This window comes from Podarcis muralis, chromosome 3 (assembly GCF_964188315.1).
Source record: "Podarcis muralis chromosome 3, rPodMur119.hap1.1, whole genome shotgun sequence".
NCBI classification, from domain to species: Eukaryota; Metazoa; Chordata; class Lepidosauria; order Squamata; family Lacertidae; genus Podarcis; species Podarcis muralis.
The window spans coordinates 28,012,853-28,028,250 of NC_135657.1; the positions used below are offsets into that span (position 1 = coordinate 28,012,853).

Consider the following 15,398-nt stretch of genomic DNA (forward strand, 5'->3'; position numbering starts at 1 on the left):
AACACTAATTTCTTCTGCTGCTGTCATTTACTAGAATCAATATCATCCTTCCTGTCTTTATTCAGCAGAGAAAACAAAGTTAATCCCAATTTCTAAAGAGCCAGATAATAAAGGAGTCAAGGGATCATTAGTCTAATTAACTCATTCCTGTTTTCAGTTTACATTTCATTATGCCATTACACTCTCTGAAATGTCAATTTTTATATTCCATGAAAAACTGTTTAACATACGGACATTAAATTAAACAAATCATAGCATATATTATATATTACAGATAATCAATGTTACCTCAAATTTGAGAAAATTACATTCAGCTAAATAATAACCTTAAGCAAAGCGGATTTAATACAGTGGTGCCCCGCAAGACGAAATTAATTCGTTCCGCAATTTTTGTCGTCTAGCGAATTTTTCGTCTTGCGAAGCACGAAATCCCATAGGAATGCATTGAAAATCAATTAATGCGTTCCTATGGTCAAAAAAAGTGCAAACAAAGCCAAATTTGGTACAACAACAGTTTATTAACTGCTCTTTAAAGTCACACATACTGTAAAGAGCAATTCAGAAATTAAAGGGAAAATAAATTAACTTTATAAACAAAACATGTCTTTGTTTTTAGACAAAGAAAACAAAGTCGCGAGACGTTTTCGTCTTGCGAAGCAAGCCCATAGGGGAAATTCGTCTTGCGAGGCAAATCGAAAACAGAAAAACCTTTCGTCTAGCGAGTTTTTTGTCTTGCGAGGCATTCGTCTTGCGAGGTACCACTGTACAAAACTTACTGTATAAATATTTGTGTTATGATTTTTATGTTATATCTCTTCTAGCTATGATGAGAGATGCTTGTATTCAGTGAGATTATTATTGTCGGCAAAATTAAGCATGCACTTAAGTATGTTCGTGTCCCTGGGTCTATCTTTTGCCACCACAACTGGCCTGACATCCTTTATGGAAAGCCTTCAAATATGAAATGTTCTTCCATATAGATCTAACAATTACAAAAAATGCAGTATTCCCATTGATTTTCAATTTCCAGAGAACGATAAATGTGAGAACAGAGTTCCTTGGAAGCAATAAGCTCGTTATAGCTTTCTAATACTGCCACTTATCAATAGCTTTTTACTTATTTTTGTTTTTATTACAAAATACAACACAAGTTGTATATTGCTTTAGCTGTTGATTCCTATCGAGAGGGTTTTCTATGGGTTGGTTTTTAAAGAAATGTTTTCAGTATTAGTAATTGCTTACTAGGCAAGTCACAAATAGCTCCGTCTCCAGAGATATGCAAATTGCTATCAATTGAGTATTCAAAATGTGAATATGCAAAGGAATGTAAGAAGTCAAAAGAAACACGAACATCCATGTACTGTGTAACTGGTACAACACATTTCTGGATTAGTTGTGCCAGGCAGGGCCATCTGAATTATTTTTCTCCACAGCAGGAAAGGATGTGATGGGAAGCATTCCCTGTGCAAAAGAAGGCATCAGGCCAGAACCATGATGAAAGGAGCATGCATTCTTCTGGGCTTGAGGTAGTGCCCCTTGACATGTGACACTGGTTGTCACACAGCAAGTAAATCACACTGTTCAAAGTTGGAGTTACCACTTTTTAAGCAAAAACACCATTTTCACAGTCTTGGCTAAGTATCAGGCACAGCAGCTCATCCCTGACAGGTCTTATCCCATGCACCAGTTGCCAAGGCTGAAAGCACCCCCCCCCCCAGCTTTCTAAGTTCCCTCCTCTCCGGAGTTTCCCCCCCCAAGCAATCAGACTTCACCTGCATCTTGCGGCTCTGCTCATTTGAGCCCTCTTCTGGTTCTGGGAAACAGGCAGGAAGAGAGCTTGTCACGGTACAAAGAGGAGACACCCATGATTCTTCACCAGCCTGACTTATCTCTGCCTCTTGGCCTCTCTCCTCCCACTTGCATGCTTTGGCTTCTGCCTCTGATTTCTCTCTGTGACTTCTCTCAGCCACAGACTCTCCCAGCTCACTAAGCCCAGTTACCTCTTCAGATTCCATCACCTCTTCCCAGTCTTCTACCTCTTCTCCCTCCTTTCGGACCTGGAAGAGGGCAGAACCAGGGCAGAACAGGGCGAGGTGCACTTATGCATGCTCTGTTGATGCACGCAGGGGCCAGGAATGGAATAATTAAATAAATATACAAATAAGTATATAATGAAAATACACACTTGTGTTTTAACTATCCTTATGAAGCTACTTTAAAGGACATGCTTTCCTAGCCCAGCTTATCAAATTAATGATGTTCTGATCAAACCCAAAACAAATATTTGTTCTCATCTTGCATCTCTCTACTCCTTCCTTCCTTCCTTCCTTCCTTCCTTCCTTCCTTCCTTCTTTCTTTCTTTCTTTCTTTGCATTATTTGATGCTATCCCCAAGCCATCTATTGCGAGAAAAAGAACAAAGTGATAAACAGCCTTGTTTGCAGAGAACGCCATGAAAAATCCTTTATTTGGGCTTTTAAGCAAACTTGAAATGTTAAAGCAAAAACAAGTGCTAAACCCAGAGCTATGGTATGGTAAGCCCTGTCTAACAAGGTGTTGAGCACCAAAGCCCAAGGGAGTGTTGGTGTTCTCACTGTGAAGATTAGACAAGAGCACTCACGCAGGACACAGAGGGAATATGATGGGACAAGAAGTGAGCAATCCCAGCAGACACTCTGTTGAAATGTCAGTCAGGCACACTGCCTCCACCACCTTTCACAGAGCTAAACATCTCTTTATGTCAGAACAAATTGGGCGATCCTCAAATCTTTTTTCTTTACCCTAACTTCAATGTGATGAGTGCAGGGAATGAGAACAGGAGAGACGGTGGGAGGGAGGGAGGGAGTGTGAAGAGACAGTTCAGTTCAGTTCACATGAAAGCACCGTGACACACTAAAAGACTGAATACTGATATTGGCAACTCTTACAATCTTATCAGAGTAGTCGTAGCAGCAGCAGCAGAGGTTTACTGCAACTTCATCAGATTATTTCTTCCTTTTCTAGATGTTCAGGAGACTTTTTCAGAAATACGTTCATCCCACAAAAATGTCAATATATCATTTTAATTATTTGCGTATTGACTTCTCACACCCCTATCTGCTCCTAAGACTTTTCCGTAATGACTTAGAATATAACCTTTGAATTGTAAAGGACCCAGTTTGACTCTCTTCAACTAAGACCCTGTCTCTCATGTCTCCCATTTGTAATAGGAGAACAATAATATTTAAAGATGTGTTACAAGGATTTCTAATGTAAGGTGAAGTGTCATGAACACTGAAATATTATATAAAAGCTAGGCATTATGATCTATCAAAATGTATTGGTTGGATCCAGACTAGAAGTGTATGTATGGAATGTGTGAGTCTGGAATAGGCAGATCTTGGGTTGCCCAGATGGCGTACGTCTTTCAATCATGATGAATCAAGGCTTTTAAGCTCTCTGCCTTGCTTACCAGGCGGTGTGAGCATCTTGCAAGAGCAAAAAAAAAAAACCTGTTCAAAAGAACCTTTCCACTTCTCTGTGTTTAATTTGTTCAATTTCAACTGGCTGCCAATCCACAATGAACAGTCGAAATCATGGAATTTAAATGCACATAAAAAGGTAAAGGTAAAGGTACCCCTGACCATTAGGTCCAGTCGCGGACGACTCTGGGGTTGTGGCGCTCATCTCGCTCTATAGGCCGAGGGAGCCAGCGTTTGTCCGCAGACAGCTTCCGGGTCATGTGGCCAGCATGACTAAGCCGCTTCTGGTGAACTAGAGCAGCGCACAGAAATGCTGTTTACCTTCCCGCCCGAGCGGTACCTATTTATCTACTTGCAGTTTGACACGCCTTCAAACTGCTAGGTTGGCAGGAGCAGGGACCGAGCGACGGGAGCTCACCCAGTCACGGGGATTCGAACCGCTGACCATCTGATCGGCAAGCCCTAGGCTCTGTGGTTTAGACCACAGCACCACCCTAAATGCACATAAGATATGACTTACCCGTAATTCCATTTTGACATTATTATGCTACACATATGCATATATAATGGAAGTCCACCAAAGAACTAGGAGAAACCTTCTTTTCCCTAAACCATACAACAGGAAAAAGTTTCTTTTAATCATTTTTTAATATCAAATACTGTCTCTTCCAATTATTCTAAAACTAAATAGAAAGAGTGAGAAAACACTTGTGAACGCCAGGAGAAATAAGGAAAAATGAACAGCGAGGAAGGAACTCGGATGGAATAGAAGAAAAGGGCAGCTTCAGAAGGCATCACATGAAATGAGGTTGGGGGCTGTATGTGGGCCACAGGTTGTCCATCTGTGTTGTAGAAAATTATTAATTCCTAATGTTTAATTATAAAACACTTTAAAAAGAACCAGGACCAGTAAAACTTTTTTTTAAAAAATTAGCTGATGATTTGCATTTTAATGTGCAAGTAAGAAAGTGTAACCTGCCTGTATAGCTCATCTAGTCAGTGGCCATCAACACTAACAAAAACAATAACATATAATAAACTCTGCAACATTTATGGTATTCCTAAAAGGAAGACAGCCTTTTTAAGCAAACGAAATGCCATTGATTTTTGCAGGTGTTTAACAAAGATAAGCTGAAAGGAGGACTTCTATTCTAAATTTGATGGTGGCAAAAATGAATTTGAATATGTTCAAAAACAAGTCTTCTAAAATGGCAGTAAAAGAAAAAATGACAAAGATGTAAATAACATTTCTCATATTATTGTGAGATATGGAATAAAAATGTTCAAAATTCAAAGAGTCGTGCTGCAGCAAAACAGCATTTCATTTAAATATCATATTATTTGGGAACCATCAAAACAGATGTGCTGCTTACTTATTTGTTTGTTATTAAGCAGGAAAGTATTTTAAGCCTCTCCAGGTGTAGCTGCAATCCAAAATATAGCCACCTAGAAGGAGAACATACGATTTTTTGCTCTCTCTTTTTTATTAAGAGCAACACCTCCTTCATGTCAAAAAAGAACTCTAGTGAAAATGAGCCATTGCCCATTTAATTTCTTAGGATGATTTAACAGATATAGGGGTGTTCTGCTGTCTGGGGAAGAATTAGTGAAAGTTTGGGGGAAGGAGAGTAAGTCTTTGTGATGATGGAACTACTTCCCATATGTCTGTACTTCAAGACCATTAACGGCAGACAAAACAGTTGGCTAAGGGGAGTTCAGAACCCACCATAACTCCTTTACAGCGAAAGAAATAAATAGGTGGCAAAAAAGGCTACAATTGAGGAAAATTCCCTCATAGGATTGGATATACTGTTACTTTTCAGTTGACTTATAGTTCCAAATCCCAGCCTGGTTTGAAGTAATATAAACATTTATTATTATTTTTACTGCTGCTTTGTGTAAATATGATATATCATAAAACTTGTATTTTTTAAAAAAATAATGTATTTAAAGATGCATGTGCACAGGTAAACAAATAACTGTATGCATGTCCACAATGAACCTGATTTCCAGGCTAGGCATGATGCACACATTGTTGTTGATTGCTCTTTTGTGCAAATATGGTTTAAGGAAAAACTTGTATTAGATAAAGAAAAACCCCAAGTCTGTGTGCACAGGTAAACAAGTACCCATGCACGTGCCCACAACTGATCTCAGGTTGACAAGTACTAATTTAGGAACGGGATAAATACATCCCATCAAGCACTCACTAGTATGGATGGGAAACATTTAGATTTTGGAAATGTAAAACTGAAAGTGCTAATGAGTTGGGCTGGACGATATCTGGTTTTCAACTTCGCGATATATCACTATCTAAATATCATGATACATATCACAATACATATCTGCAGCGGCAGAGGGCTTCGGCGTGCCTCCCCATGGCAGAGGAGGGTGTGCCACACTTCCCCACAGCAGCCAAGGGCCTTGACCAGACTCCCTGCAGCAGTGGAGGGCCTTAAAATGTAAGGAAGCAGTAGAGTTAATAAAAATAACTTCCATGTACAGTGGTACCTCGGGTTACATACACTTCAGGTTACATACGCTTCAGGTTACAGACTCCGCTAACCCTAAAATAGTGCTTCAGGTTAAGAACTTTGCTTCAGGATGAGAACAGAAATCGTGCTCTGGTGGCGCAGCAGCAGCAGGAGGCCCCATTAGCTAAAGTCGTGCTTCAAGTTAAGAACAGTTTCAGGTTAAGAATGGACCTCCGGAATGAATTAAGTACTTAACCCAAGGTACCACTGTAATATATTTAATATATTTTCAACTAATTTAAGAGTAGTTCAAGTGATTTACTCGTCAAGTTGCATAAGTGTAAATGAAATAAGTATAAATAAAACACAGGTAAAATCAGTAAAACCTCTGAAAAGGAATTACTGATTAACAAAGTTGTGTATTGACCCATATAAGTCTGTTTTGGTCACTTCACTACCTTGATTCCTTGCAGTGTGCCACCTCCGTGGGGACGCAGACTGCTGCATTGTGCATCAGTCCCTTTTGCCCTATGGCACTTTAAATCCGGACCTTGCACCTCCAAGTCTGCCAGACTTTCATCACAGTTCAATTTCAATTAAGCCACTCACTATTTACAGCAATGTAACGGAAAGTAGATTTTGGCTCATTATCACTATAAATCTGAAGTAATATACTAGTGTCTCAAGACATTACTTCATTTTCATAACTAGGAGAAGATTTCATTTCTGTGGATTTGTGTTAAAAGCAATTTGGAAACTTTGCAACAATGATATTACTTACCATAAAACTGAAAGCAATGAAAGTATCATGAGGAGCAGCTATTGCGTAATCTTCATATCTAATTCTTCCATCTTAATTACTGTGGGAATTTAAGTGTGCTATGTTCTTAAGTACTCTAAAGAATTAGCTCATTTAAGAAGAAAAATATCATTATTTTGAAATAACCTTTTCTCTTTCCGCTCTCCATTTCGTTCTTAAATTGTAATGTGTCTGTGTGTCAGGGAGGGGGTATATCCAAATCTTTATAATTAGAACCAGAGAACAGGGGCAAGTCTGGGAGTTCACTGTGGCGTAAACCAACTATGATTCTTTTCTATTATTAGGACATGGGTAAAAAGCTAGTTCCTTGGGTTATTGCAAATGCAGCTTAAAAAATGAGTGGCATCGGAGGAGCGAATTGCAACACAATTCTATGCATTACTCAGAAGTAAGTCATGTTTAGTTCAATTGCACCCAAGTGACACAAGATTTCAACCATCTACAATACCTACAATCAGGACTGGTCCTACCCATTAGGCAGAGTGAGGCAGCTGCCTTTGGCAGTGGCTTGTAGAGGTCAGAGAAGTGGTGAGATGTTGGAAGGACAGAGCTGCAGAGTTGACCACAAGCCCTGGCCTGAAGCCTCAAAGATTAGCCTGCTACTACCAGTCTTGGAGTAAAATTCAGCTACCCATCTAGACAGCTTCTGTGTGTGCCCTTTCCTGGGTTCACCCTGCCAACAATGTACAATTCCAACAGCAGCGATTGTGTGGAAGAATTTTATAGAGGAAAACAAAACAACTTCGCCATTAATATACTTGATTTTCCTGAGATAGCATAACTGTCAGGAGCTCGTCCTACACTCGAGTAGGACCCTGGCAGAGACACATGCCTGACTGGCATGTTCTCTCCCTCCTGGTCTATCGTTCAGGAGCTTCAAAAGCTTTCTTCAGCCCGAACACCACAGCGACCGATGCCAACAGACACCCGCACACTTAGGGATCCACAAAGTGTTCGCAGTTTGCGTAACAGACCTCAGCAAGTCAGCATTTTGGCTAATCTACTTTATTTACATATAAACACACATGGAGCACTGCAACATGGCTCCCTCTCTCTCTAGCATCGGACAGCAAAGAGAAAGAACAAAGGACAGTAGTCCCACTTGACAGAACACAGTAACACAAACATCCTGTCTCCGTTACTTCCCACTCTGTGGAGTCAAAACATACACCGTCATGTGATAGACAACAATCCCATGACTGCAATCACGGAGCAGGAATTCTAACAATAACTATACTGATGACTGAAAATAAGCCATTAAAAACTGAACATTTAAAATATTCTTACCACTGCATTTTCCCTCCCCCCTTGCCAGTGCATTGTGAGGTTTTAAACATGCCATTCATGGATGAGCATCAAGAATTGTGGTCATTTAACACACCCTATAAACATAGACTCGATAACAAGTATTGATCTTATGTTCCTGGAAGAGTGGCTCCTGGCCTCAGCTGTGAGTGGTTACGCCTCTTGATGTTCATAAACTCAAGCATCAAGCCACTGAGTAATCATTACAGAAAGACTGAGAGTGGGATTTCTGCAAAATACAGTGCCAACTCCTATTATATTATTGCTGTGATTGTGGGTGGGGGAGAGATATTAGACAAGAGTAGAGTAGTCTACATCTATGAAAGGTACTCGGTTAAAACCCCCTTTCAGCTCATGAGGGTCTATTACAAGCGTGGGGTTGTTGTAAGAATAAAACACAATGTAATGGCCAAGTAATTAGTACATGAGAAATTACTACAGGAATGATAAAAAGGTAATGTTTTTTCTCTTATACTATTGGCCCATGCTCCACATCACAAACTGCTTACAAAAGTCCTCTCCATTTTAAAAGTGGTTTGCTGCCAGTTGAGAACAACGGGCAACAAGGCCCCGTAGCCATGAGGAACTAATTGCTCTGCTTCTTGGATGCTGGCTCATGGATCTGTGTTCAGAGCTTCCTGAACTTGTCTTTTCCAAATGGCATTAGAAAATACTCTCCTATTTTCATTATAGGACCCTTTTGAGAATTGAAAACATATTATCACACCATTTTCTATTTCCCACATGCTTTCCCTGTAAAACGTTGTTTCTTCCTTTAGTCATTTCACAGACCTTAACAGTGCAACAAAATTCATTTATTTCTGAATTACTGTTATTTGTCTCGATGCTAGTGACAGAGCAAATATTTGGCTCAGTTGGTGTAATTCAGCAAAATAGCCAGATTTGATTGGGTGAATTAAGGAATGACTACTGTGGTGCAATCTGATATCCTAACATTTGTTTCAGTCAATCAGCATAGGTATTTGTTTTCTTCTTCACTCATGTTCCCTACCAGATCCCTCTCATGTCAAGAAATACCCTATGGCATGCTACCATAGCTTTCAGTGCCCTGATTAGTAAGAAGGAACAGGAGGCCCTGTATAATTGTTGTGGCATTGGTGGGCTTTGTATTCTTAAGCTATTTAGAGCAGAGCAACTTTAGTTATAGCATGTTTTATGGGTCCGCGTCAGCAATGCTTCAACCCCCTACAACAAACTGCCAAAGCTTCATAAAAGGGCTCTACAGGTATAGCAGTCTTACATACCACCTAAAGAATATCAAGTAAATCTCCACCAAAAGAGAACACATCCGCTTTAAATCCTTGACAGCTGGGAAAAATACCGTACTCTTTTGCCAGACCAGACACACAGCTGATGTATTGGGCATATGTGGCACTGCTCTCACTCATAAATATTAATTTGAAATTCCTGGAAATGAAACAGGGACAAATTACTTTCTTGTTTCAGAGTGTGCATAAAAATACATATATTAGTTAAAATTGCTTTGCAAAAATGTGTCTATAGGGCAAAATTGCATAAAATAATGTGTATATTAGGAGAAATTCACACAAAAATGCTGATAATTTTTCATAAAAGAAATCCCAGATGGATGTGGAAATGTGAAGATCTGAACTTAAGACTGGAAAAATGAGAAACTGATATTGAGAGATTTGCACGTCCCTTTCTGACACAAAGGACAGAGCACTGGACTTCAAGAAGGTTTCAGCCTCAGGCCACCCACATCCACTTAGGATTCCATGCTCTGCCTCATAGCATCAAAACTCATTCATCAATGCGGGTTTGACTTGTCTGTTCCACAGTATTGTTATGAGGGGGAAAGAAGAAAAAGAATGTAAAGCACTTTACAGATTACACTGATAAAATGACTTATCATAGCCATTGTTTTTATCATACAAAAAAGAATGCGATGATGCTTGCCCTGAACTAAAGTTTCAGCAACTTTTGTCACCAGCTTGAAAAAATGCTGAATCAATCTTCTAATTAGGAAGCTTTGTCCTAATGTTTTATTGATTTTAACTTCCAATAATTTAGTGTGGTACTATAAGTTCCCAAGTCTTTGATGACACAGCCTAAAATGCCACTGATTTTTATGCGGCATGCACCCACTATTCATTCTTATCCAGTCTGTGATCCGATGTGCAAATCTTATTTTACATTCCAAGAGTAGCATTTTTTGTGTTTAAAAAAGTGTTTCTCTAGCATATCTGTATCAGAGTATCAATTAGCACAAATTAAGTACACATGATACACTTCAGTTTGCTTGCTTCAATGAAAATTGCTCTTCACATAGCTTTAGATACTCTTTGGGATAACATTAGAATAAACGTTTTGGTCTCTCAAACTAAAAAGCAGACTATTCTTTTAGTGAATAAGTAAACAACATTTCAACTGAATGCCACTGATTATCAAACAAAACAGTAAAATGGATCCAGAAATACGTATATGCTACACATCCAGAAGGGACGCGGGTGGCGCTGTGGGTTAAACCACAGAGCCTAGGACTTGCTGATCAGAAGGTCGGAGGTTCGAATCCCTGCAACGGGGTGAACTCCCGTTGCTCGGTCCCTGCTCCTGCCAACCTAGCAGTTCGAAAGCACGTCAAAGTGCAAGTAGATAAATAGGTACTGCTCCGGCGGGAAGGTAAACGGTGTTTCTGTGCGCTGCTCTGGTTCGCCAGAAGCGGCTTAGTCATGCTGGCCACATGACCCGGAAGCTGTACGCCGGCTCCCTCGGCCAATAAAGCGAGATGAGCGCCGCAACACCAGAGTCGTCTACGACTGGACCTAATGGTCAGGGGTCCCTTTACCTTTACACATCCAGAGCCAGGTGCACCAACTCTAGGGGGCCAAGGTGTTTTCAACTCTCTCAATATTTCCTGGAAGAGGGCTGGGCCCCTGGCGCACATCGCGCATGTGTGACATCACACACACAACGCGTTGTGTGTCACAACTTCAGTGGCCGGCTCCTTCAGAGCACTCAGCCTCCTCCAGATGATGAGCCATCATGCGCACAGCGTGCACCGAGCCCTCTCACTCTTTGGGGCAACCCGACGCCAATTTATGACTTTCACATTCAGACAGCAGCTCCCCAAACGGAACTCCGTAACAACATAAAAAGAGCCTGCTGGATCAGGTCATTGGCCCATCTACTCCAATCTCCTTCTCTCACAGTGGCCAACCAGATGCCTATGAGAAGCACACAAGCAGGACCTGAGTGCAACAGCGCTCTTCCCTCCAGAAACTGGTAATCATAAGAATTCCCACTGCTTCTGATAACCTCCGATAGTCTCCATAAATTTGTCTAATTCTCTTTTAAAACCATCACTACCTCTCATAGAAGCAAATTCTATAGCTTAATGAGAGAGGGAGAAAAACGTTTCTCTGTCCACTTTTCTCTAACTCCACCATATAGCATGATATCTGCTGTTAAAGAAATGGCCTAAATATGCGTACACGGATATTTAAGATGGGGATAGCACCTTTCAATGGATCTGTTTTTATGGTTATGGGACATCAACTTAATAACAGCAGTTCACTACTTCCTAACTATAGCCCTTAAGTGTTTGAATCATTCAGGAAAGCAACAAACTACACTAACTATACAGTATTATCCAGCAATGCCCTTCCCCATAGCTGACACACTATAAATGCTTACATCAGGAGTGGGTAAGCTTTGGCCCTTCAGATGTTGTTGGATGACAACTCCCATCATCCTTGATCATTGGCCATGCTGGCTGGATGTCATGGGATCTGGAATCCAGCAACGTCTGGAGGACCAAAGGAAAGGTTCCTAGAAATTCTCCTCCTTTTAGGTACATGTTTCATTGCTTAATGATGAACACACATACCACAGCAACTGGTAATGAATTAGTTCTCTTAATTGTCCCAGAGTCAGTTTTCATTCCCACAGGTGTGAGGTGGGGGTGGGAAGGCTTTAATCATTAATTGCTCTCATTTATCTTTTCATTTTTTAGTAGCAAATTAGCAAAAAATAAAAAATAAGAAGAAATCAAGTTGCTAATTAAAGCCACACCACACATACACACCCATATCAACACCCATAGGAATAGAAACTGACATTGGGGCAATTAATTGGCTATCCAAAAAGCACCATATAGGCTATTCATTAGTTATTCACCACCCACACCAATAAAGGAGGCTGAATCTTCTAACAGGAGTGCTTAATTATTTAAAGGCAAAGGAACCCTTAAAAGTCTTAACAGCACTTTGACTATCGACACTAGAAAGGCTGGTGCTACAACCACATATAATTACAAGAAGAAAAATCAACACCAACAAGGTGGGCGGGGGGAGGGAGGGCAACACAGAAAACAGTGAAATGCAATGGGCTGATAATCACAATGTCTGGATCTTTAAAAATGGAGTGCACCAAGGATAGCAATTCCAGCGAAATCAGCAAGTGTGGAAGCAACCTTTGATTTGCCCAGAAACCATTGAGAGAGTTACTGACAGTGTTTTTCATATATAGCTTTCCCATCTATAACAGGAATCAATGACAGCGCTCCTCCATGGCTCAGAAGCTCATATCCACCAGAAGCTGTGCTTCCAGAATTTTGAGTCCAGTTCTGTGGAAATCCCTCCCAGCTGAAATAAGAAGGGCCCAGTTGAACATCCAGCATTTAGTGAATATCATTTTTACTTAAGCAAGCATTTTCAGTATTTCCCCCCTGATTTTACGGTTAATTTTAATTGATTTTATCTTTAGTGTGTCTTTAGTCATTTTATTGTAACCTTAGAGACTATGGTGTTAAGCGGTATGTAAATTGTTGGAATAAATAAATAGGTTCACTCAACCACCTCCCCATATCAAAAGCATGTTTCAAATGTCTCTGTCCTGTTTTCCAATTAATCAATATCAAAAGGGTAATACAGGCTTGCAATATCAAAATCTAGATCCCATCCCCAGATTGGTAACTGTGTTAGTTTGTTGCAGCAAAACAACAACAACAAAGGTCTTGTAGAATCTCAGAGAGTAACAAATTATTTATGGCACAAGCTTTTTTGAACTAGAAGCATATGATAAAGCAGATTATATGCCACAAAAATTTATGTCACATAATAAATATGTTCTTCTTTAAAGGTGCTACAAGAGCCTTTGTCGATTCCCTTGATATTTTATCCTAAAATTGGGAGTGGTAGAAAATTTGTGTTTCTCCCATACCACATTTGAGTTTAAAAATGGCTTTAAAGGGGGGGGGGTGGGAGGGATAGGGAAATACCCATAAAAAGCTGTGTGTCCCACCAGCTTAGATTTAAGGAGAAACAACACAACTGGGTGAGCTGCTTGGCTTAAATCCTGCATCTTAAAAAAGACATTTCAAACTAGATAACTAAATCATCCTGAAAGTACCCAAAAGATGATGTAACAACGTTCTGAAAAATTAATTAAAGACACATTGCTGTCAGCTCCAGGAAAATAATAAAAGTTGAGAGATTAAGAGGCAAGCATATCTTTCTGAATTGTAAAATAGGTTTATGGGTCTTCTAATAACAATTTTTACTCAAACCTTACATAAATAGGCTTATATGATACAAATATTACGTGGGCTATGTGGAAACTACAACGTCCATAATCATGTTTAGGGATTACTTGACAGAACAGAGACATTTCATTTCTATTGGACCTAGGGATTACAGAAAAGAAACATCTAATATTCCATTTTTTAATTTCATGCATTTTTTATTTACCTTTAATGATGCTGTATATATTCATCATCCTGAAATATTAAAACAGTATGAAAAAAGTAATAAATTGGTGGAAAATTTAGGAAATGGGAATGCAACAGCACGCAAATCATACACTATCAAGTGCTTGATACACATTTAAAATTACTGCCTAGTACGGCAAAGCCAAATTCCTGGCAGATTTCTGAAGCGCAAAGTCACAATAAGAAGATCAGCAGAACAGCCTGAAATAATAGAATATTCATCCCCCTAATCCATATGCAATTCTTTAGGGCTTTTTTTTAACAATGCATATGAGGTCTGACTGTATTCAGGATTTAAATAAGTTGTCTCTCTTCCTCTCTCCATCCCTCCCCCTTACCCTTCTCTCTCCTCTCACACACAATCGCACTCGATTTCTGTAAAAAAATAAAATAAAAATGTATATACAGTTATCATTTCTGCTCTGCTGCACTCACGATGACAAGGTTAGCACATCTTCTCACACCTCAGATAAAAAATAGCTTTTTAAAACAACAAAAGTGTTAAAAGAAATGTATTTATTCATACAAAATTTTAAAAGACTTATTTTATTTTATTTTTTGGAAAGGAGATATTACACTTCCTTATTTTCCCAAATTATTGGGAAGCCTATGCAATGTGAGATGTTTAAAATTTTACATTCACCTTTTTTTGCAAATAAATTGGAAGGGAAATGTATTTGGTATTAGATCTTTAAGATCATGCATATCTTTTCAGATACATGTGATTTTTGATGTATTTTTTAGAGAAGGGATAGTGACCTACTGAAGAATGGCTGAGAAAACTCAGATGCATATGCTAATAATGCTAACACAGCAAATGCCAGTGTGGATGTATAAACACAGCAAAGAAAGTGATATTTAGTGTGGCATAAAAAATACAGTTGCTATGGACCTGAAATGAGGAATGACAGAGAGGCCCTCATACTAGTCTTCCTCATTCAATTTTCAAAAGATACATACTGCACTGTCTAATTCTCAAAATGAATTAAAATCTATCAGTGTTTAGTGGTCGCTGCAGTCAACTAGAAGTGCATTCAGTACCAGGGAACTAATGGCCTGCTCAGCTCACATAAATTCAGTGAACGTTTAGGAAACTTGTTGGTTATCCTGGAATCTACTGGTAACAAAAAAAAAACAAAAGAAATGTTAGAAACTGTCTGGAATAGTGTGTGTGGACTTTACAACTCACAAGCAGGTAGTGGCAACGATCAAATCATTCTTTGTCATTGGGTGAGGCCTCAGCAGTTGCTGAAAACATTTTAGAGCAGGAATGGAGAACTTGTAGTTCTCCAGAAGTTGTTGGACTACAATTTACATAATCCCCTGACCACTGGCCAGGTTTGCTGGTGCTGATTGGAAAGTTAATCCAACAGCATCTGGAGGGCTGCAGGTTCCCCATCTTTGTTTTAGAGAGTGAAGCTCTTGCACAGGGCATGCAAGTTCCCAGCTCCATCTACATAGCAACAGATACGGAAGGGGAAAACCACTTGCAGGTTGCAGCCCTTCCCAAAAGCCAAACTTAAAACAGAGGAAATGTCGTAAGGCTGAAGAGTTTGGGATACAGATCTGAAGTGATATCTAATATTTTGC

At 39.5% G+C, this 15,398-nt stretch overlaps 1 protein-coding gene across 13 annotated transcripts in view; it reads right to left on the bottom strand.

Annotated features, from left to right (window-relative positions):
* The window catches only part of ESRRG (estrogen related receptor gamma), a 466,084-nt gene that overhangs the window by 243,856 nt on the left and 206,830 nt on the right, over positions 1–15,398 (bottom strand). For 4 of the 13 annotated variants that reach the window (XM_077925596.1, XM_077925588.1, XM_077925590.1 and 1 more), the window contains one exon: positions 13,789–13,817. The exons of the other annotated variants lie outside the window; for them this stretch is intronic. The gene's annotated coding sequence lies outside the window, so the exon portion shown is untranslated. The remainder of the gene's footprint in view (positions 1–13,788; positions 13,818–15,398) is intronic. 13 annotated transcript variants of the gene reach the window in all.